Source organism: Camellia sinensis, chromosome 6 (genome assembly GCF_055761805.1).
Source record: "Camellia sinensis isolate YWXY chromosome 6, ASM5576180v1, whole genome shotgun sequence".
Classification (NCBI taxonomy): domain Eukaryota; kingdom Viridiplantae; phylum Streptophyta; class Magnoliopsida; order Ericales; family Theaceae; genus Camellia; species Camellia sinensis.
The window spans coordinates 110,340,216-110,361,578 of record NC_138966.1 but is presented as its reverse complement, the minus strand read 5'-3'; the positions used below and the strand labels follow the sequence as shown (position 1 = coordinate 110,361,578).

Sequence of the window (21,363 nt, the reverse complement as noted above, 5' to 3'; positions counted from 1 at the left end):
ATATATGTTGCGTCGGGGACAAACGGACCAGGGCCGAGCTGAGGCCAGGACCTAGCTACTTGTCACCGTCCCCGGCCCGAAATTAATCGGGGATTAATTTTTAAATACCATCCCCGTCCCGTCGGGAATATTTTTCGAGAAAAAACCATTCAAATCGGGATTGGGTCCCCGTCGGGCCGGTTTCAAATTGCCATTCCTACTTGGCCTAATGCAATCTCAACCAATTTTCAAAGAGATTTACGAATATCAAAACACAGCCTCACACTTAATTGGTGAGGACACTAGATATAGGATAACACAAAATACATTAACAAATACAAACAAGATTATCAAAACCCATGCAACTGTTTACAATACCAACTAAAAAAATGAAAAAAAGAAGGGTCAAAACTCATTTTGAATAAATCATAAACATTGTCAATACAATACAACTGGTTATAGGGAAACTATTGCCAAGAATCATAACCCATTCCAGAAGCTCATCATTGAGGAGTCATGAAGTTAATTTGCAAAGACAAAATAATACAAAATTACATTTGCAAATCTAAGAAATCACATGCACTTTGTGCTTATTTAATGCCTAAATTGATGTCGTCAAGCTTCTTCTAATGCTCCTTCAACAACCTCTCCTAATCATAATCTCTGATCTTCTTGCACACCATTTCTCTTCATCCTGTTTTCACAAATCCCACAATGATTAAAAATCTAAACTATTGCTTGATATGTTTTTATCACTCTGTCAAATGAAAATTCCTCAACACAAATCAACCTGACACATTCAACTATTCTAAGCTTTTTTCTAGGAAAATGTTCCAAGTTTTTCTAATTATTGGAACTTGGGGCCACTGTGGAAGACTCAACAATGCAATGAATTGTTTGTTTTTTACTGTTGGAACTATAATCTTCATTCCTTTTCTTCAAAAATAAGTAATTCATTATAGACTTCCAATAACTTTTATTCACTTCATTCACTATACACATAACAATGACATATATAACTACCACTTTCCCTTTCATCTTGTTTTCCTTTGAAAATCTAATTCAAAGACGTTCATTTGATAAGAAAAAAAATGACAAAACAAAAGTTTGGTCACTCATCACTATTTACTCCTTTTTAAACTAAATAAAAGAAATATCAAGAGAAAAAAAATCAAATGAGAAAAAATAGAACAAAGCAAAAATAAAGAGCCAAGAAATGACACAAAAGGGAAAATAAATAAATAAAACACATGGTCAATAAATGATTCTCCAAATTGCACTCATGGGTCAAAACTCCATTCTACATATAGCGATCCCGGGTTTACCCTTGTTGTTCAGTGATCCGGACATGTGTCCGTGGATGTTGGTAGTTGTTTATTATCTTGTTTGCATCCTCTTTACTTTGTATATTGAGTTATAGGATGTGTTGGGCAGGTTCGTTACAGGTTGGTTGTGTTTGGGAGCCTAGTGTTGCAGCCCAGATTTTTGGACCTTCGCTCGAGCGAGGAGTTGGTCGCTCGAGCGAGAGTTGAGTTTGTGTCTGGTGGGTCGAGCCAGAGTGGCTTCGCTCGAGCGAGTGATGGCGTTTGGTTCTGGACCTGAGAGTTGTATTTCTTGGCTCGAGCGAGCTTTTCTTGGCTCGAGCGGTCTGGGTTTGTTCTTCGCTCGAGCGAGAGGTATGTCGCTCGAGCGTGCTTCTGGTTGCAGACCTGAAGGTTTGAGTTTTTGGCTCGAGCGAGTACTTCTTGGCTCGAGCGAGAGTTTTCTGTGTCTGGTCGCTCGAGCGACCAAGTCTTCGCTCGAGCGAGCGTGTTTTATATCAGCGGACAGTAGCGTTTTTGAACATCACTTTTTCATTTCTTTTTTTGATCAAACCCTAGATCCGAGACTCTCTCTCTCTAAACCTACACTCTCTCTAAGAATTGATCTCCCTAGAGTGTGAATCTAGCCTAGGGCCTTTGTTAAAAAGATAGAGGGCGTTGAGAGCTTCGTTTTAATCTGAAAAAGTTGGGTTTTGGAACACGTTGATCTTCGAGTCTTCATCTCCTTTTTGGCTCAAACTTCGAGGTAGGGATATCCTACTCCTCTCTATGGATTTTGTCTTTAAATTTTAGTATTTTGAGATGTTGGGGTTGGTTTGGTAATTTGGTAAAGGTTTGGGGCTTTTGTGCAATTTTACAAAAGTTGGGATTTTATTCATAATAAACCTAGATGCATGTTTGGCATAGAGAAATGGAATAAATGTTGAATCATTGATGAAAATGGGACCTAAGGGCTGAAATGGTAATTATGGATAACGACCTAATTACATTGTTTGATTAATTGGGATAATTAATTGTGAGAAATGAGGAAATGAAATGTTGATTGAATATCCATTGTGCATTTATTTTCTGTTTAGAAATAACTGCTTTGGGCTATCGGTGGAGGATAGTCGTGATTGTTGTAGACAATGCATGATGATTAGGCAAACGGAAACTAATCAATGGAATGTGTCATGGAATTTGACGGTTGATAGAATACATTAATTATTTGTATTGAGTGATTGTCTATAGAACCAATGTGTTTGTATACGTTATGTGTAGAGGAGGAGATGGGGGATGTACTCCGCGGTTTAGGGGAAGATAGGGGATGTACCTCTAAACCAGATAGTGTTGGGAGAAGATAGGGGATGAACTCCGTAGATACAGCTCATATGCTTGTCTAGAGAAGTGTGGATATAGCTTTTATGCTTGTCTGTGAATGTGGGATATTGTTGTTATACATATCTGTTGGGAATGTGGATATAGCTCATATGCTTATCTGTAAATGTGGGATATAGTTTCTATACATATCTGTTGAAATAACGATAGAGCTAACATGCTTATCTGTTGAAAAAGGCAAAATGAAAAGTAACTTGGACTTATGAGTCGGTTGACATAAATATGTGATTTATGTGAATGTATCTGTGTTGGCCATCTATCAATTGCTAATCTTTTAGTCATTGTTCATGGTTGGTTTAGTGTATTTCTACTAGGCTGTGGCTCACCCTATATGGGAATATCATTTTCAGGTACAGGTAGCATGCCACCTCCAAGGACATAGCTTGGGAGGCTAGAGGCGGACATACTTTTGTCATTTACTTTTTGATGTATTACATGTAAATTCAAGCCAAGGGCTTAATGTGTATGAGTTAGTACTCTTTTGTTGTAACCAAGTGTTAAGTTGGAAAGCTGAAAGCCCTTAGGGCATTTGCTTTTGTTTTTAACATGTAATACTTATGTAATGGAATTCTGATAAATGAAAGAATGTGGAACTTTTACATATCAATGCTTGTCTTATTTGTTGGGTTTAATGTTATTATTTTGAGGGCGTTACAACTTGGTATCAGAGCGTACCGGGTTCGAATACTTTGGGTACGTGGGAAGTGATTAGGATCACAATGGGTTTGTCTCGCTTGATAGAGACTTAGATGTAGTGTTATATGCTACGTGCTTAATTGATAACATGCTTATGTGACTATGTGGGTATGGGATTTAGTTTCTAGGATGTTGATTGGATCCTTGGGTTTCTGGGAGTCTTGTTGGAAAAGCACTTGATCAATGCTGTTTCTAACCGGAACTCTAGTAACGCCTCGGGACTATCATTATCCGGAAATGAAATTCGTAAGTGCTTATGTGTTGATGTGCTTATGTGGAGTGAATTACAGTTGTCCATGCCTTAGGACGTGAGTGTTTAGTTTCGGCACATTTGTGAATGTGCTAATGTTCTGTGTTACCTTTATTAGGATGTCAGGACAAGGAAGAGGTGCTAGGCGTGGTAGACCTGCGAGGCAGGAAGTACCATTACCTGGTGAGATTCCAGCAGTGCAGGAGGGAGTTGGCCAGGCCAATGTGGCCGAGCCGGTGGGTCAGCAGGCCATGGGTGCCTTAGCCAGAGAGATAGCAGGAGCTTTGGGTATTCTTAGAGCTGGGAATCAGGCAGCTGAGGCAGGGCCTTCTTTCTTGAAGAGGGAGTTTTTCCGGTCTAATCCGGATGAGTTTATCGGGGATCCGAAGGAGCCACTGAAGGCTGATGAGTGGCTAGAGCAAATGAGTAAGACATTCAAGATGCTTGGCATCAAGGACGGAGCACTGAAAGTGACCTTGGCATCTTTCCAACTGAAGGGAGATGCGGGTCAATGGTGGAAGTACGAGAAGGTTCATGTTGGTGGTACTTGGGAGGCGTTTGTGAATGCTTTTCAGGAGAGGTTTTTGTCTGCAGCAGCTAGGGAGAAGCTGAGGGACTAGTTTAGTCGGCTTAATCAGCAGGGCTTGTCAGTAGCCGAGTTTGAGGCTACCTTTACTAGTCTGTCCAGGTTCGCACCTGAACTGGTAGCGTCTGAGGAACGCCGTTGCTATGAGTTTGAGCGGAAGTTGAGGCGGGGCCTCAAGTTGAGGGTTGGTGGGTCTTACATCCGGCAGTATAGACACCTAGTGGACGCTGCAGCTCATATGGAGCTCATGATGCAGGAGGAGGATGAGGGGCAGAGAGGCTCCAAGAGGAGCCAAGAAGGCCAGGGTGATGGCAGTAGGCAGAGGGGTTCTAACCCTCAGCAGTCGCAGGGTGGTGTTGCTAGATCGACCTTCCCAGTGCCGAGTGCAGGCTCCGGGAGAGGTGGTCAGGGGGATTTCACCTGTTACAAGTGTGGCCAGCTGGGTCACAAGGTTTCCGTTTGCCCGCAGAAGGGTGGAGGTCAGAGAGCTGCTTCTTTTTCAGCTAGACCGCAGAGTCAGAGTTTGGGCAGGGGGCAGCCCTTGTCTTGTTATCAGTGTGGACAGCCTGGGCACCTGAAGAGGTTTTGCTCGCAGTTGAGTGCCACTTCGGGAGCGTCTGGTTCTAGGCAGACGCAGGGTTTTCAGCCAGCTCAGTCTATGCAGGCCTCGAGGGCCAATCCGGGAGCTTCGTCATCCCAGTCTGTGCAGCAGTCTTTTTGCTCCGAGAGGTGAGCAGGTAGACCAGGGGCCTACGGGGCGCGTGTATGCTGTTACCGCGCAAGATTTAGTACCGGCTCCATCAGTAGTGAGAGGTACTTTTCTGTTTTGCAACTCGGTTGCTAGTGTGTTGATAGACACGGGTGCATCTCATTCTTTTGTATCTGCTGCATTTGCATCTGTTTTGGAATTGGAGTTAGCACAGTTAGCATCTCCTATTTGTGTGGTATCGCCTTTGGGTGGTGAGTTGATCCTGAAACAGGGTGTTAGGGGATGTGATATAGAGGTCGCTGACTATAGGCTTCCTTTTCCGTTTGTTGTCATGCCCATGAAGGGTTTTGATGTTATTTTGGGTATGGACTGGCTATCGTCATACCGGGCTGTTATCGATTGCTACCGCCAGAGGGTCACGTTATGTACCTTGAGCGGGGAGTGGTTCCATTTCTTGGGAGACCGGGTTGGTAGTATTTTGCCACCGGGGTATGATTCGCGAGGGCGAAGTGAGCTTAGTAGTCGACTTGCCAGCTTTGAGAGTGGTGAGGGTGGTGAGACCCAGCTTGAGTTGCCGAGGGTGGTTTGTGAGTATTCGGATGTCTTTCCCGAAGATCTTGTTAGTTTGCCACCTCACCGAGAGATAGACCGATTTGTAGTCGTCTTCATGGACGACATCCTTATCTATTCGCTTTCAGAGGAGGAGCATGAGGAACACTTGAGAGTGGTGCTTGAGTTGCTTAAAGCCCATAGGCTGTATGCCAAGTTTGGGAAGTGTGAGTTCTGGCTGAGGGAAGTCAAATTCTTAGGCCACGTGGTATCCGGGGAAGGGATGTCTGTTGATACATCCAAGGTTGAGGCAGTGCAAGATTGGGCACAACCTAAGAGTGTGTTTGAGATCCGCAGTTTTCTGGGATTGGCTGGGTATTACCGTCGGTTTGTGAAAGATTTCTCCAGGCTAGCGTCACCGTTGACTAGACTGACTCGGAAGGGAGTCAAGTTTGTGTGGAGTGAGACTTGTGAAAAGTCGTTCCAAGAGCTGAAAGTTAGATTGACCACCGCTCCGGTGTTGATTATTCCGGAGAGAGAGTTGGGTTATGCGGTTTATTGTGATGCCTCACGAGAGGGTTTGGGTTGTGTGTTAATGCAAGAGGGGAAGGTGGTAGCTTATGGCTCACGTCAGTTGAAAATGCACGAGAAAAATTACCCTACACACGACCTAGAGTTAGCAGCAGTGATCTTTGCCTTAAAAATTTGGAGGCACTACCTTTATGGTGAGAGGTTCGAGGTATTCTTGAAAATTTGGAGGCACTACCATTAGTGATGTAACTTGTATAGCCATCCGGGAATGGGAGATGTTGGGAGCACTTGGCGAGTTTGATTTGCTACTGGGCGAATCTGTTGAGGCTGCGGCCTTGTTTTCTGTTGTTGCGCAGCCTACACTTGTGACTAGAGTGTTAGAGGCACAGAGAGGTGACCTTGAGGTAGAATCCCTCCGAGAGAAGATCTCCAGTGGGAAAGTTGAGAAGGGTTTGATGGTGTATCCCGACCTGAGTGTGAGATACCGAGACCGTTTGTTTGTACCGGAGTCTTGCCGAGAGGAAGTACTTCGAGAGTTTCATCATTCGCGCCTTGCGGTGCATCCGGGAGGTACGAAGATGTATCAGGATTTGGGTCGCCAGTTTTGGTGGCGGGGTATGAAGAGAGATGTGGCGGTTTTCATATCGAAGTGCCTTACTTGCCGGCAAGTGAAGGCCGAGCATCAGAGGCCAGCGGGTTTGTTGCAACCCTTGCCTATTGCCGAGTGGAAGTGGGAACATGTCACTATGGACTTCGTTGTGGGTCTTTCGAGGACACAGCGGGGTAGTGATGCTATTTGGGTGGTTGTAGACCGGTTGACTAAGTCGGCGCACTTCATTTCTATGCGCGTGAGAGATTCGGTAGATCATCTTGCCGACTTGTATATTCGGGATGTAGTGAGATTGCACGGGGTCCCAGTGACGATCATCTCAGATAGAGATCCTCGTTTTACTGCTAGGTTGTGGCAGAGTTTGCAGAGTGCCCTGGGCACTAAGTTGACCTTTAGTACGGCTTATCATCCTCAGACTAACGGGCAGTCCGAGCGTACTATTCAGATCCTCGAGGATATGCTTCGGGGTTGTGTCCTGGACTTCAGTGGGACATGGGAGAGGCACTTGCCATTGGTAGAGTTTGCCTACAACAATAGTTTTCAGTCTAGCATCGGTATGGCACCGTTTGAGGCCTTGTATGGCCGACCGTGTAGGTCTCCAGTTTGTTGGGCCGAGGTGGGTGTTGCACCTTTGTTGGGTCCGGAGTTGGTTAGGGAGACGACGGAGAAAGTTGAGCTTATCCGTAGGAGGCTTGTTACAGCCCAGAGTCGACAAAAGAGTTATGCCGACCGTAGGAGGAGACCTTTGGCGTTTGAGGTAGGTGATCATGTCTTTCTGAAGATATCATCTAGGCGAGGCTTGATGAGATTTGGGAAGAGTGAGAAGTTATCCCCTCGGTTTATTGGTCCTTTTGAGATTCTTGAGAGGATTGGCGAGGTTGCTTATCGGTTAGCCTTACCGCCGCAGTTGTCCGGAGTGCATGACGTGTTTCATGTGAGTATGCTTCGGAAGTATGAGCCAGATCCATCACATGTGTTGGATTGGACCGATTTAGAGGTAGATGAGGATGCCTCGTATGAGGAGAGACCGGTTCGGGTCTTGGATAGGCGGGATCAGGTCCTGCGCGGCAAGACCATTCCTTTGGTGAAAGTCTTGTGGAAACATCACGGAGTGGAGGAAGCCACTTGGGAACGTGAGTTGGAAGTCTGAGAGAAATATCCGGACTTGTTTGTTGATATGTAATCTTGTAATTAAATGTTGTTGAACTTAAGAGCTTTTATATATGCCTTAAGTTGTGAAACATTGAAAATGTTTTGTTTATTGGAAGTATGTTTTGGAACTTGCCTCATATGGAAGTTGAATGTAACATTATATATGTTGAATATATTGTTGAAATTGGAAAGATTATGCGTAATGTTGATGCATGTTGAAAGTACATATGTTGTTTACATATTGTGAAATGCCTCTTATTAGAGAGATGGGATGACCGGTAATGGGTCGAATTGTTGAATGTTAGTGTAACATTGTTTAAAATGGAGGAAAACTTGTTTTTTGAAAACTTGTGCTTAATTTCGGGGACGAAATTCTTTAAGGGGGGGAGGTTATAGCGATCCCGGGTTTACCCTTGTTGTTCAGTGATCCGGACATGTGTCCGTGGATGTTGGTAGTTGTTTATTATCTTGTTTGCATCCTCTTTACTTTGTATATTGAGTTATAGGATGTGTTGGGCAGGTTCGTTACAGGTTGGTTGTGTTTGGGAGCCTAGTGTTGCTGCCCAGATTTTTGGACCTTCGCTCGAGCGAGGAGTTGGTCGCTCGAGCGAGAGTTGAGTTTGTGTCTGGTGGGTCGAGCCAGAGTGGCTTCGCTCGAGCGAGTGATGGCGTTTGGTTCTGGACCTGAGAGTTGTATTTCTTGGCTCGAGCGAGCTTTTCTTGGCTCGAGCGGTCTGGGTTTGTTCTTCGCTTGAGCGAGAGGTATGTCGCTCGAGCGTGCTTCTGGTTGCAGACCTGAAGGTTTGAGTTTTTGGCTCGAGCGAGTACTTCTTGGCTCGAGCGAGAGTTTTCTGTGTCTGGTCGCTCGAGCGACCAAGTCTTCGCTCGAGCGAGCGTGTTTTATATCAGCGGACAGTAGCGTTTTTGAACATCACTTTTTCATTTCTTTTTTTGATCAAACCCTAGATCCGAGACTCTCTCTCTCTAAACCTACACTCTCTCTAAGAATTGATCTCCCTAGAGTGTGAATCTAGCCTAGGGCCTTTGTTAAAAAGATAGAGGGCGTTGAGAGCTTCGTTTTAATCTGAAAAAGTTGGGTTTTGGAACACGTTGATCTTCGAGTCTTCATCTCCTTTTTGGCTCAAACTTCGAGGTAGGGATATCCTACTCCTCTCTATGGATTTTGTCTTTAAATTTTAGTATTTTGAGATGTTGGGGTTGGTTTGGTAATTTGGTAAAGGTTTGGGGCTTTTGTGCAATTTTACAAAAGTTGGGATTTTATTCATAATAAACCTAGATGCATGTTTGGCATAGAGAAATGGAATAAATGTTGAATCATTGATGAAAATGGGACCTAAGGGCTGAAATGGTAATTATGGATAACGACCTAATTATATTGTTTGATTAATTGGGATAATTAATTGTGAGAAATGAGGAAATGAAATGTTGATTGAATATCCATTGTGCATTTATTTTCTGTTTAGAAATAACTGCTTTGGGCTATCGGTGGAGGATAGTCGTGATTGTTGTAGACAATGCATGATGATTAGGCAAACGGAAACTAATCAATGGAATGTGTCATGGAATTTGACGGTTGATAGAATACATTAATTATTTGTATTGAGTGATTGTATATAGAACCAATGTGTTTGTATACGTTATGTGTAGAGGAGGAGATGGGGGATGTACTCCGCGGTTTAGGGGAAGATAGGGGATGTACCTCTAAACCGGATAGTGTTGGGAGAAGATAGGGGATGAACTCCGTAGATACAGCTCATATGCTTGTCTAGAGAAGTGTGGATATAGCTTTTATGCTTGTCTGTGAATGTGGGATATTGTTGTTATACATATCTGTTGGGAATGTGGATATAGCTCATATGCTTATCTGTAAATGTGGGATATAGTTTCTATACATATCTGTTGAAATAACGATAGAGCTAACATGCTTATCTGTTGAAAAAGGCAAAATGAAAAGTAACTTGGACTTATGAGTCGGTTGACATAAATATGTGATTTATGTGAATGTATCTGTGTTGGCCATCTATCAATTGCTAATCTTTTAGTCATTGTTCATGGTTGGTTTAGTGTATTTCTACTGGGTTGTGGCTCACCCTATATGGGAATATCATTTTCAGGTACAGGTAGCATGCCACCTCCAAGGACATAGCTTGGGAGGCTAGAGGCGGACATACTTTTGTCGTTTACTTTTTGATGTATTACATGTAAATTCAAGCCAAGGGCTTAATGTGTATGAGTTAGTACTCTTTTGTTGTAACCAAGTGTTAACTTTGAAAGCTGTATGCCCTTAGGGCATTTGCTTTTGTTGTTAACATGCAATACTTATGTAATGGAATTCTGATAAATGGAAGAATGTGGAACTTTTACATATCAATGCTTGTCTTATTTGTTGGGTTTAATGTTCTTATTTTGAGGGCGTTACACTACATCGCTCACGGGTTAGGATTTCACACCAGAACTTAATAAAAGTAATTTTTATTTGTTCATTAGATGATGGAACAAAGGTTGATATACTAATTTTGAATTCTGCATAAATCGAACCCAAGCAAACAATTAAACAAAAGCTAAATTTGTTCGATAAGGATTTGCTTTTTCTTTTTCTTTTTCTTTTTCTTTTCCCAAAGGGAATGTGATTGTTCAAAAACTATCCCATCAACAAAGATGTAACTTTCATATGAAAAGAAATTGCCAATAGTTAAAATTCTTCAATTCTTTGATCACATGTTAACTTGCATTTGGGAAAAAGTAAAACTAGTACCCATGTTATTTCTTAGCATTACATGTTCAATTAAATTGATGAGGTCCAATAATGCTCTATAACAACAAAAAATCAATACATAGATGATGTTTGACTTCATGAAAAAAACACTCAATATGGTTGTGTACCTAATGGGCATGTTTGATTGACAAGATTACAGCACGGGATTGGGATTATTAATCCGTGAGCCCAATAATCCTGTGCTTGTTTTGAAATTTTGTTTTAGGATTATTAATCCAATTGATAATTAATCCAACAAATTTGTAGAATTATTAATAATGGGGTAGGGGTGGGATTATATATCCTGAGTTGGAAAATAAAATAAAGGGATTCTTTTACCCTTGACTAAAAATTAAAACACTTATTATTTTTATATAATTTTATATTTTAGAAGGCTAAAAATATGTTTCAAAAATTTAAAAATATTTTTTGATATTTATTTTATCAAATTAGTTTATATTTAAAAAAAATAAAAAAACAAACCAAACATGGCCTTTTTATTTTGATTTTATTTATTTATTTATAATTTTTTTCAAAACCACATTTACGAAGAAATTTTGATAAAGTAAAGACTCTGAAGAAACATTGATGAAGGGTAAGATTGGAAAAGAAGATAAATATAGTTGTAATCCTACATTCATATGTGTTCTTATCCAATGCAAATCAAACAATAGACAAGGGGATAATTTATCCTACTAATCCAATTAGATAGTGAATACCACACTAATTTGTTGAGATTTTAATACCTTCACTATTAGTCTTGTGAATCAAATATGGCCAATTAGTGCTCAGCACGATTGTATTTTCTTATGAAACATACAATTGCAAAGAGACGTTTATTTGGAAAAAAAAAAAAAAAAAAGAAACACTCAAAAGCATCATTAACTTCAGAGTAGACCACAACAAAGTTTCAAGACTCAAAACCTATAAGAAAAAGGCAAATATCAAGAAGAAGATTCACGTGATAGGTATAGAAAAACACACCACAACGTTGGCCAACTATTCTTTTCTCTTTTTAAGCAAGATTTAAAAAAATAAAATAAAATAAAAAAATCGAAAGTACGTAATTTCTCAAGGGGCAAATGAAGTCACACAAAGACACGCACAAAACCAATGAAGCCCATATAGTTTAAATCTCTATAACTAAATATCCACAATTCTTCAAAGCCAAATATAAGAATCCCCGATACAAATAAAGACATTATCAACCTCAACTAATACTTCACAAAAGCCTACATATACATTGATAAACCTCTTTATTTGAAGTCAAAAGTGGTCCATCTTATCTTTAAGGGTAAATTACACTTTGCACCCCTGCACTTTGCACAAAATCTCATTTTAGTCCCTACACATCAAATTGTGACACTTAACCCCCTCACTTTTGGTCAAGTGTCACATTGGCCCTTCTATTAATAGTGAGGCTAACAGAAGTTATCCTTTAGGGAACTAAGTGTCACGCCCCGAGAATTTTTGTGACACAAAGAGCAGCGTTTGATATAGCGATCCCGGTTTCCCTTGTCATTGGTTGTTGTGTACATCTTGTTTACATCCTTCACTCTTTGTATTTGAGTCTTGGGTTGTGTTGGGCAGGTGTGAAACAGATTGGTTAAGCTTAGGAACCAAGTGTAGTTGCCCAAATTTTGGCCTGTCCGCTCGAGCGGGAAAATCACCCTTCCAGTATTTTCTCTGCAGGGCTGTCCGCTCGAGCGGGAGTTTGTGTGTTGCGCTCGAGCGGGGAGTGGGACGCTCGAGCAGGGACTTGGTTCTGTAAAAGTGCTGGGAGTATGCATCCGCCGCTCGAGCGGGAGTCTGTGAGTGACGCTCGAGCTGGGGTTTGGCCGCTCGAGCGGGGCGACTGGGTTAAAGCTCCGTGTTTTGACTTTTAAAATCACTTTTTCCACTTCTCTTCTCTCTCATACTTTTCCAAAAACACCATTGTTGAGCTTCTCACTCTAGAGCTCTACCTTCTCTCTAAGTATTGATCTAGTAGGAGTGATTTGCTCACCTTTGGCCTTTACAAAAAAGTTGTTGATCGTCGAGGGCTAACTTTTGATCCGAAAAATTTGTGATTTGGAGCACTTCCGTTTTCTTCATCTTCTTGGTTGGGTGTCACCATTTGAGGTAGGGATACCCTACTCCTCTTTATGAGTTTTGTCTTTAAATTTTAGCATTTTGATACGTTGGGAGTTATTGTGTGATTTTGGGAAAACTTTGGGCCTTTGTGTAAAGTTTTGCAAAAGTTGGGTTTTCAGTTATGATAAACCTAGATGCATGTTTGGCATGGAGAAATGGTATAAATGTTGAGGCATTGATGAAAATGGAACCTAAGGGTTGTAATGTTAATTATGGAAAATGCCCTAATTACATTGGTTAATTAATTTGTAAAATTAATTGTGAGAAATGAGGAATTGAAATGGAAATGTTGAGATTGGGAATGTATGGGATTAAAGGGTGTAGTTGGATTTTATATCACTCACCTAGTTGAATATGTTGATTATATATCCATTTGTTGCATTTATATTCTGTATAGAAATAACTGCTTTGGGCTATCGGTGGAGGATAGTCTTGATTGTTGTAGACAATGCATGATGATTAGGCAAACTAAAACTAATCACTGGAATGTGTTATTGAGTATGACAGTTGAATGAATACATTAAATGTTATGTATTGATTGATGATGTGTATAATTGTTGTTTATATGCATTATGTTGAGTTGGAGGAGATAGGGGATGTACTCCACGGTTTAGGGGATGATAGGGGATGGACCTCTAAACCGGATGTTGTTGGGAGAAGATAGGGGATGGACTCCATAGATAGAGCTCATATGCTTATCTAGTGATGTGTTGACACAGCTCATATGCTTGTCATTGGAAGTGTGATATAGCTCGTATGCTTGTCATTGGAAGTGTGATATAGCTCATATGCTTGTCTGTTGATGTGTTGATATAGCTAGTATGCATATCTATTATGAAAGTGGGAAAAATTTTTAATATGAGTTACGGTCTCATATAAGTTGATGGCCAGGTTCTGAGCCATAGTTATGTATTGAGAGTTGCAAAGAAATGAAAAGTGAACTGTAAAGTAAACAAGTGAATGGATTCGGTGTTGGCCATCTATCAACTGCTAATCTGTTAGTCATTGTTCATATTTGGTTTAGTGTATTTCTACTGGGCTGTGGCTCACCCTATATGGGAATATCATTTTCAGGTACAGGTAGCATGCCACCTCCAAGGACGTAGTTTGGGAGGCTAGAGGCAGGCAGACTTTTGTTGTTTACTTTCTTTTGAGATATTACATGTATATTCAGGCCAAGGGCTAAATGTGTAAATGAGTTAGCACTCTTTTGTTTGTAACCAAGTGTTAACTTGGAAAGCTGTGAGCCCTTAGGGCATTTGCTTTTGTTGTTAACATGTAATACTTTTTGTAATGAAACTCTGATGAATAGAAGAATGTGGAACTTTTATATATCAATGTATGTCTTTATTGATGAGTTCAATGTTATTATTTTGAGGGCGTGACATTTGAAGTGTGCCAACGGCGTTGGAAGGTTCCGAAAGGTGTGAGAACGAGCTAAAGTATGCTGGAAGGCTCTAAAACCTGGTGGAAGGGTCCAGAGTGGCCTAAAAGATTCTGGAATATGGTGGAAGAACCTTGGAGGGTCCAGAAGAGTCTGGATGGGTCTGGAACATCGTAGAATATAATGGAGAAGCCTACCATGTACTACACTAGTATAGAGAATTCTAGAAGGTAGTAGAAGGGTAGTTGTCCTAGATATTTCTATGGAGGGTTCTAGAGGACAGCTTGTAGCCCTTGGATCAAAATGATCCTAGCCATCCATAGAGGAGGTGGATGGCTATAAAAGGGGAGGACTCTCATTTGTAGGGGATCCAAGAGAGGAGATCCAAGAGAGCTCTAAGAGTAAAGCACTTGTGAGGGTGAGAGCCTTGTAAAGCTTTGTACACAACTATACTCGTATAGTGGATACATTCTTCCACCTAAACTTTGTGTTTTAGTTAGTGTGGTTGAGTGAGGAAGGCTGACTTAGGTCCAACAAAGTAGGTTGATAAGCATCTAAGGTCGCACGGTTGGCTTGGAAAATCGAAGGCCGTGACATAAGTGTCACAATTTTGATATGTAGGGACTAGAGTGAGATTTTGTGTAAAGTGCAGGGGTGCAAAGTGTAATTTATCCTCACATGTTTTTCATGTGACTAATCTTAGTTAACAATGAGGCTAACAGAAGAGCCAAAGTAACACTTGACCAAAAGTGCAAGGGGTTAAGTGTCATAATTTGATGTGTATGGTCCAAAGTGGGATTTGATGTAAAGTGCAGAGGTGCAAACTGTAATTTACCCTATCTTAAAATAAATATGACACATGAGGCTAGGTGCTGTAAAAACTTTAAATTGTGGTTTGAAATTCACTGAGACTTATGAGCTTTCAAAGTGGACTATTGAGAAGCCAATGCGCAGAAAATTTTGGTGCAAAGGTCTTTTATGTTTTCAAAAAAGGTCCATATAATAGTTAAATAAGTCGGTTGAAATAACAAAATTTGAATTGCTGATATGGTCAAAAATTGATATCAAATTATGTTACAGGCCTGCAAGAAAATAAATTGAATGGGTATAGCCCCAACAATAATTGTGTAACCTAACTAAGACATGCTTTGAGGCTAAAAACAAGTCCTATTCTATCCCGCCTATGCCTAAGTAAATAAATAAACTAATAACAAGCATGCGTTGTACCAGCTTTTGATTGAAAGCTAGTTGTTTCTAGATTTAAAAGCCAAAGAGGAAGTTTTGACTAGCCAATCTGTCAATTTTTTAAAATAAGGGAAAGAAAGAAATTTAAACATAAATAGTTAATAAGACAATGATACAAAGGGGTGAGCATCGTCCGGATTGGTCCGAATTGAGCTAAAACCAGGAACAATCCGTTATTTACGGTTCCTAAAAAATTGCAACCAATCCAATCTGTTTAAATCGTGGAACCAATCCATTTAAACATGGATTGGATCGGTTGAGGACCACAAATTCACATAATTAAATAATAACAAAAAAATATAGAACATTTTAATTTCATAAAAACATAAACATAACATAATATTAGTTCCACAATAACAACATTGCTTTCCATAATAGCGACATACTGCTCTATAAGTTAAACAACCATAAGAAAACGGGTTCCACCATAAATATTTATTTAGACCATTACAAATTAAAACTAAAAACAAACAAATAAAAGCAATAAAAGAAGATACTATGCAGGTTTAGGTTTGGGTTTAGGTTTTATATGGAATAAAAGAAGATACTATGTGAGGGTGTATAATATAAATATAGGCTATTTGTATATGGTACAGATCGGTTCCAATACGGAACCGTGACCGTGGGGTTCAATCCGGAACCGATCTGTGTTCTACAAATTTTTAATTTTTCAATCTGGAACCAAACCACGGATTCAAAAAACCAATCTAAACCTATTGGATTGGACTGGACTGGATCGGATTACAGATTTCACGAATTCCTTGCTCAACCCCAGATACAACTCCCTCTCCAAAATAAAAGGAGGCTTCGCCTAATCCAAATCAATGCTACAAAAAAGCCTCTACTACCACCAACAAAATAGAACACCAAAAAAAATTATCAACACAGCAGCATAAGTCTAGAATTCAATTGGCAAGGAACCAAAATAATATCAGAAAATAGGAAATTAAATCACAATTAGCAAAGACCCAAACTCAGCTCATTCATAGAGTGATACTTAACTTTTGTGATTCTATCACAACCAAATGCCCAAAAAGCCGAAAATAAACACTCAAGCAAAGAAATATAGGGCTAACATCACTCAACCCTCAGCAAAAAAAATGTCATATTAAAACTATACGAAATAATTTAAAAAGTAGTAAGAACTCTAATTGAAAAGGGAAAAAATGCTTCAAGAGTATAGCTAAAGAGATGATTTTGTGGGGAGCATTTTCCATACATTTTCCATTGTTTCCCAACATGTTTGAAAAGTTTCTTACAAGCCTCTACATAGTATTTCCAAAATTTTTAGACCATTCACCGAAAAAAAATCCCAATCAGTGTGTTTGGTTTCGGTTTTTTAGATAGTTTTTTGAAAACTGAGTTTTTTGATTTTTGTGTTTTTTTGTTTTTAGTGAATATTTTTAAAATTTTAAACATTTTTTTTTTACTTTTTTAGATGCACTTTACTTAGATGTATCTAAAAAGTAAAAAAATTGTGAAAAAAATATATTAAAAAATACATAAAAATAAAAATAAAAAATGTACTGATTTCTCTTTTTTTTTTTTTGTATTTTTAGTATTTAGTGAATTTTTAAAAGGTTTTTTTCACAATTTTTTTACGTTTTAGGTATATTTATGTTAGCTATGTCTAAAAAGTAAAAAAATTGCTTAACATATTAAAAAAATTCAATAAAAACAAAAAAAAAATGAAAAACAAGAAAGTAGAATTTTTGGGAAAGTATTTTTTGAAAAACCTAACCAAGCAAGCTGATTTCTGCTAAAGTTTCTTAAAATTGTCTGAATATCCTATCGAAAACTAGTCCCTAGGAGCTGCATTTCCATTGTAAAACCAAGTTTTGTAGCAAATATATATAAAGCACGGAGCAAAAGTTTCGCACTGGTCCACTCATAACTTAGATGGCCAAGTTCCAACTCTATGTTGATCAAAAAATTCCATACGAAGAAGACTTTCAACTATTCCAACATAAATCCAACCATCCTAAAAGTCAAACAAATATTATAAATATTAAACTCATATATTCCATACCATATACAAATTTTATTTGTTTATTTTTTTGATAGATTACCATACCATATTCAATCTTACTTTTGGACAGCCAAGAATCTCACTCTTTCTTCAAATAGGGGAAAATATGGTAATGAGCTCAATTAAATTCTACACATTCCACACATTCCATTGTCACATTCAACAATGGTAATGAGCTCAATTAAATTCTACCAAACCACCATAACATGTAAAATCTCTAAACATTAAAAACACATTTATTTTTAAAAGAATACATTTAAACCCATTAAGGAAGAACATATATAAACCTACTTTTAGAATTAACACCAAATAGAGAAAAATAAAACAAATTAAACCCACTTAGGAAGAATTAACAATGTCAATGCAAACACAAACAATCAGCCACCCCCCTTCCTACATTTATTTTTCTTCATTCATTTTCATTTTTCTTTTCTCTTCTTTGCTTAATCCATATCAATTTCCCATTTTCTCCCATGTGAGCTTGTACCAATAGATGTCCATTCAGAATCACTACCAACAACTTTAAAAGGATTCCAAATTAAACAAGGCCGATAAAGAATACTATGCATTAGCAATAATTGAAAACAAGCTAAAAAAATCATAGAAAAATTAACTCGCTCTGGCTTATTTTGCTTTTCATTCATTGGTTTTTAAACCAATTATGCTAGCTGCTAGGCTTATCACATATCTTTTTAGCACATTGGTGTGAGCTGATTGCGACTGAATATTGTCGTATAATGCATAATTAATCAACATGCCTATCATCAAATATCCTTTTGAATAGTGGATATTTATAAGGACAAAAAAAATCAAGGAATATTTTATGGCGACGCATATGTGAAACACCAGAAAAACAACATAATGTCATTCTAGTAGCCATCTATAATCTTGTATTAAAACCACATCATTTTAGGGAAAAATATTTGCTATTTTTTTCTTTTGGAGTTGTTGGGACCATCTTATCTTAGTTTTTTTTTTTTTTTTTTTGTACCTTGAAACTTGACCGTGAAAGAAAAAATTACAAAAGAAGTATAAAATTCCCTTAATGAAGCACAGTGACCCCATTCGAATCATCTACAGTGATTCAAAGGTAAATTCTATGTCATGTACTCTGCCTTTTGCATCAATTCCGTACTTTTAATTGCAATTAACTCGATTTTAGCTAGAGAGAGAGAGAGGGAGAGGAAGTGAGTCACCATGAAAACCATGAGGCTCTAATGGTCTTCAAAACTCCAAAACAGTAGCAGTCACACCTGAAAAAACCAAAAAAAAAAAAAAGACTTTGAGGGGGGGAATTATCCAAAAAACTACAAATCGAACTCCTACTATTCATGTGTTCCGAAACAAAAAGGTGAAGGAAACCAAATATAATAAGACAGAAAGTTCTATACATTGAGAACAATGTCTGAGATTTATGGCCAAAACTAGACAATAAAAACAAAGGAATGGTAATAAATTAGTGACATAATAGCTGAATTACAAATATGAAACCTAATAACAATAATAAATATAGCGATCCCGGTTCTTTCTCTTTTGGTTGTAGTATCCGGACTTAGTTCCGTGGATTCCGGTTGTTGTTTTGAACTTGTTTCTGTCCTTCAATTCTTTAAATTTGAGTTATAGAATGTTTTGGACTTGTTCGTTCCAGGTTGGGTGTGATTGGGAGCAGGTGGTTGCTGCCCAGGTTTTTAGTCCTTCGCTCGAGCTAGATGTTTGTCGCTCGAGCGAGCGTGGAGTTTTGTGTCTGGTGGGTCGAGCCAGGGTGGCTTCGCTCGAGCGAGCGTTGCGTCTGGTACTAGGACCTGAACACTGGAATTCTTGGCTCGAGCGAGACTTTGTCACTCGAGCGAGCTTCTGGTTTGTTTGCCCGCGTGTGAGTTTTCTGTGTCTGGTCGCTCGAGCGACCAGGTTTTCGCTCGAGCGAGTCTATCGTATTTCAGTAGGCAGCAGCGGGGAAAAAGATCATTTTTCTCCCTCTTTATTCTTGAAACCCTAGCAGCCGAGAGTCTTTCTCTTTAAACTAATTATCTCTCTAGATTTCATCTCCTTCTAGTATGAATCCATCCTAGGTCCTTTGTTAAAAAGGTAGAGGGTGTCGAGGGCTTCGTCTTAATCGGAAAAATTGTGGATTTGGAGCACTTTGATTTCGGGTCATCATCTCTTTTTGAGTTCTCCTTTGAGGTAGGGATTCTCCTTGTTCTTTTTCAATACTACGTCTATAGATAGACATGTGGTAATTTTTGTATTGCATGAGAACCATTTTATGTTGGATTTTTGTATAAATTCATGAGGTTGAACTTTGGGTTAGTTGTTAGATTTAGATCTGTTATCATTAGATGTGTTTTGGGGCTAATTGGGTGTTAATTAGCATGTTGTTGTTGTAAGGAGAGGAAACCCTAATATTTATTTGGTTTAATAACTCAATAGAGGGGTTTTGATCATTGGGTAAATACTTGGGTATTTTTGGGTTTTGAATGAAGCCATTGTTGTTTGTTGTAGATGATTGAACCTCTTTATCAATATTGGGAGAAGGGGAGGGAAATCCTATTTTAGTGATTATGATTTAATTTGTATAATTAAATTGGAATGGCTTGGAGATGAATGTAGTAGATTAAAATGAGCTTTGGTTTTATTGTCCTTGGATTTGATTTTGTGAAAAACAAAAGGAATAAAACCGGTTTTGAAAAATAAAGAGAGTTGGTTTTGTGAAATGGGAAAGGTACTTTGAAATGAGTATGAATGTTGGATTGTTGTATCTTATACTACTATGTTAGTATTAGTGATAAGTTGATGATCTCATGATATTTGAATCTGTTAATAGATGTACAATATACATGCATCTAGAGGTTTTGTCCTTGGTCATCGGTGGAGGATGACATGGTTGTGTTGAATTGTTGTGGATACATTACACCTATGTGTTTATCTACTTTAACTCGTTGTTAGATTCTTGTTGGTTATGTATATGCATTATACATGTTGGATATGCCTTGTTGCATGGTTGTTGTTGGCGTTATATGCCGCGCTTATAATCAAAGGTACCGTTACCTTCCAGCTAGCGCCTGGAGAACTGTATGCGCTAATAATAGAAGGCACCATACCTTTCCAGCTAGCGCCTGGTAAACTGGTATTTTGGCTTACTACGCACATAGCTAGTAGAGCGAAGTTGGTTGTAGTTATTTCAGTATATCTTTGGCTTACTAAGCGCATAGCTAGTTGAGCAGGGTGGAATTGTTGTTGTTTAGTTGTAACTGAAAATATCATAGATTTGATTGGTTCCAGTTCGGAGAACCGAGTTACTCCATTGATTGATTGTATACATGTGGGTGGGTTGTAAATTTATATTTTTACAAGGTTATGCATGTATAGGTATGATAGTAGTGGAAATGAACCAAAATGTCTTTTTTTTGTCTTTTGGAAAGTGTGAAGGAGAATGAATGTTTTAACGATAAACATGTTTTGAAAAGGAACATCTGTGTATGTATAGGAAGTGGAAGAGAGTATCGGGCTTAGTGAGATTATTTTCCTAAGTAATTGTTAATGTTATGAAAGAATGAGAATGGGGATTAATGAAAGTGTAACGCCCTCAAAATAATAACAATAAACCCATCAGGTAAGACATGCATTTACATTTAAACTAACTGCATTCCTTTCATTCATTAGAATTCCAAGACATAAGTATTACATGTTAACCTCATAACAAAATGCCCTACGGGCTTACAGCTTTCCAAGTTAACACTTGGTTACAACAAAGAGTTCTAACTCGTTTACACATTAAGCCCTTGGCTTGAAATTACATGTAATACATCAACAGTAAAACGACAAAACTATGTCCGCCACTAGCCTCCCAGCTATGTCCTTGGAGGTGGCATGCTTCCTGCACCTGAAAATGATATTCCCATATAGGGTGAGCCACAGCCCAGTAGAAATACACTAAACCAACCATGGACAATGACTAAAACATTAGCAATTGATAGTTGGTCAACACTGATTCAATCACATAAATTACATATTTATGTCAACGACTTACAAGTCCCA

The 21,363-nt window shown here is 38.9% G+C and overlaps 1 long non-coding RNA gene across 1 annotated transcript; it reads right to left on the bottom strand.

Annotated features, from left to right (window-relative positions):
* Window positions 1-379: 379 nt before the first annotated feature.
* On the bottom strand, window positions 380-18,585 carry LOC145792359 (uncharacterized). The gene is made up of 2 exons (XR_014331755.1): window positions 18,525-18,585; window positions 380-673 (listed from the first exon to the last, which is right to left on the bottom strand). It is a non-coding gene; the product is annotated as an uncharacterized LOC145792359 (long non-coding RNA).
* Window positions 18,586-21,363: the final 2,778 nt, after the last annotated feature.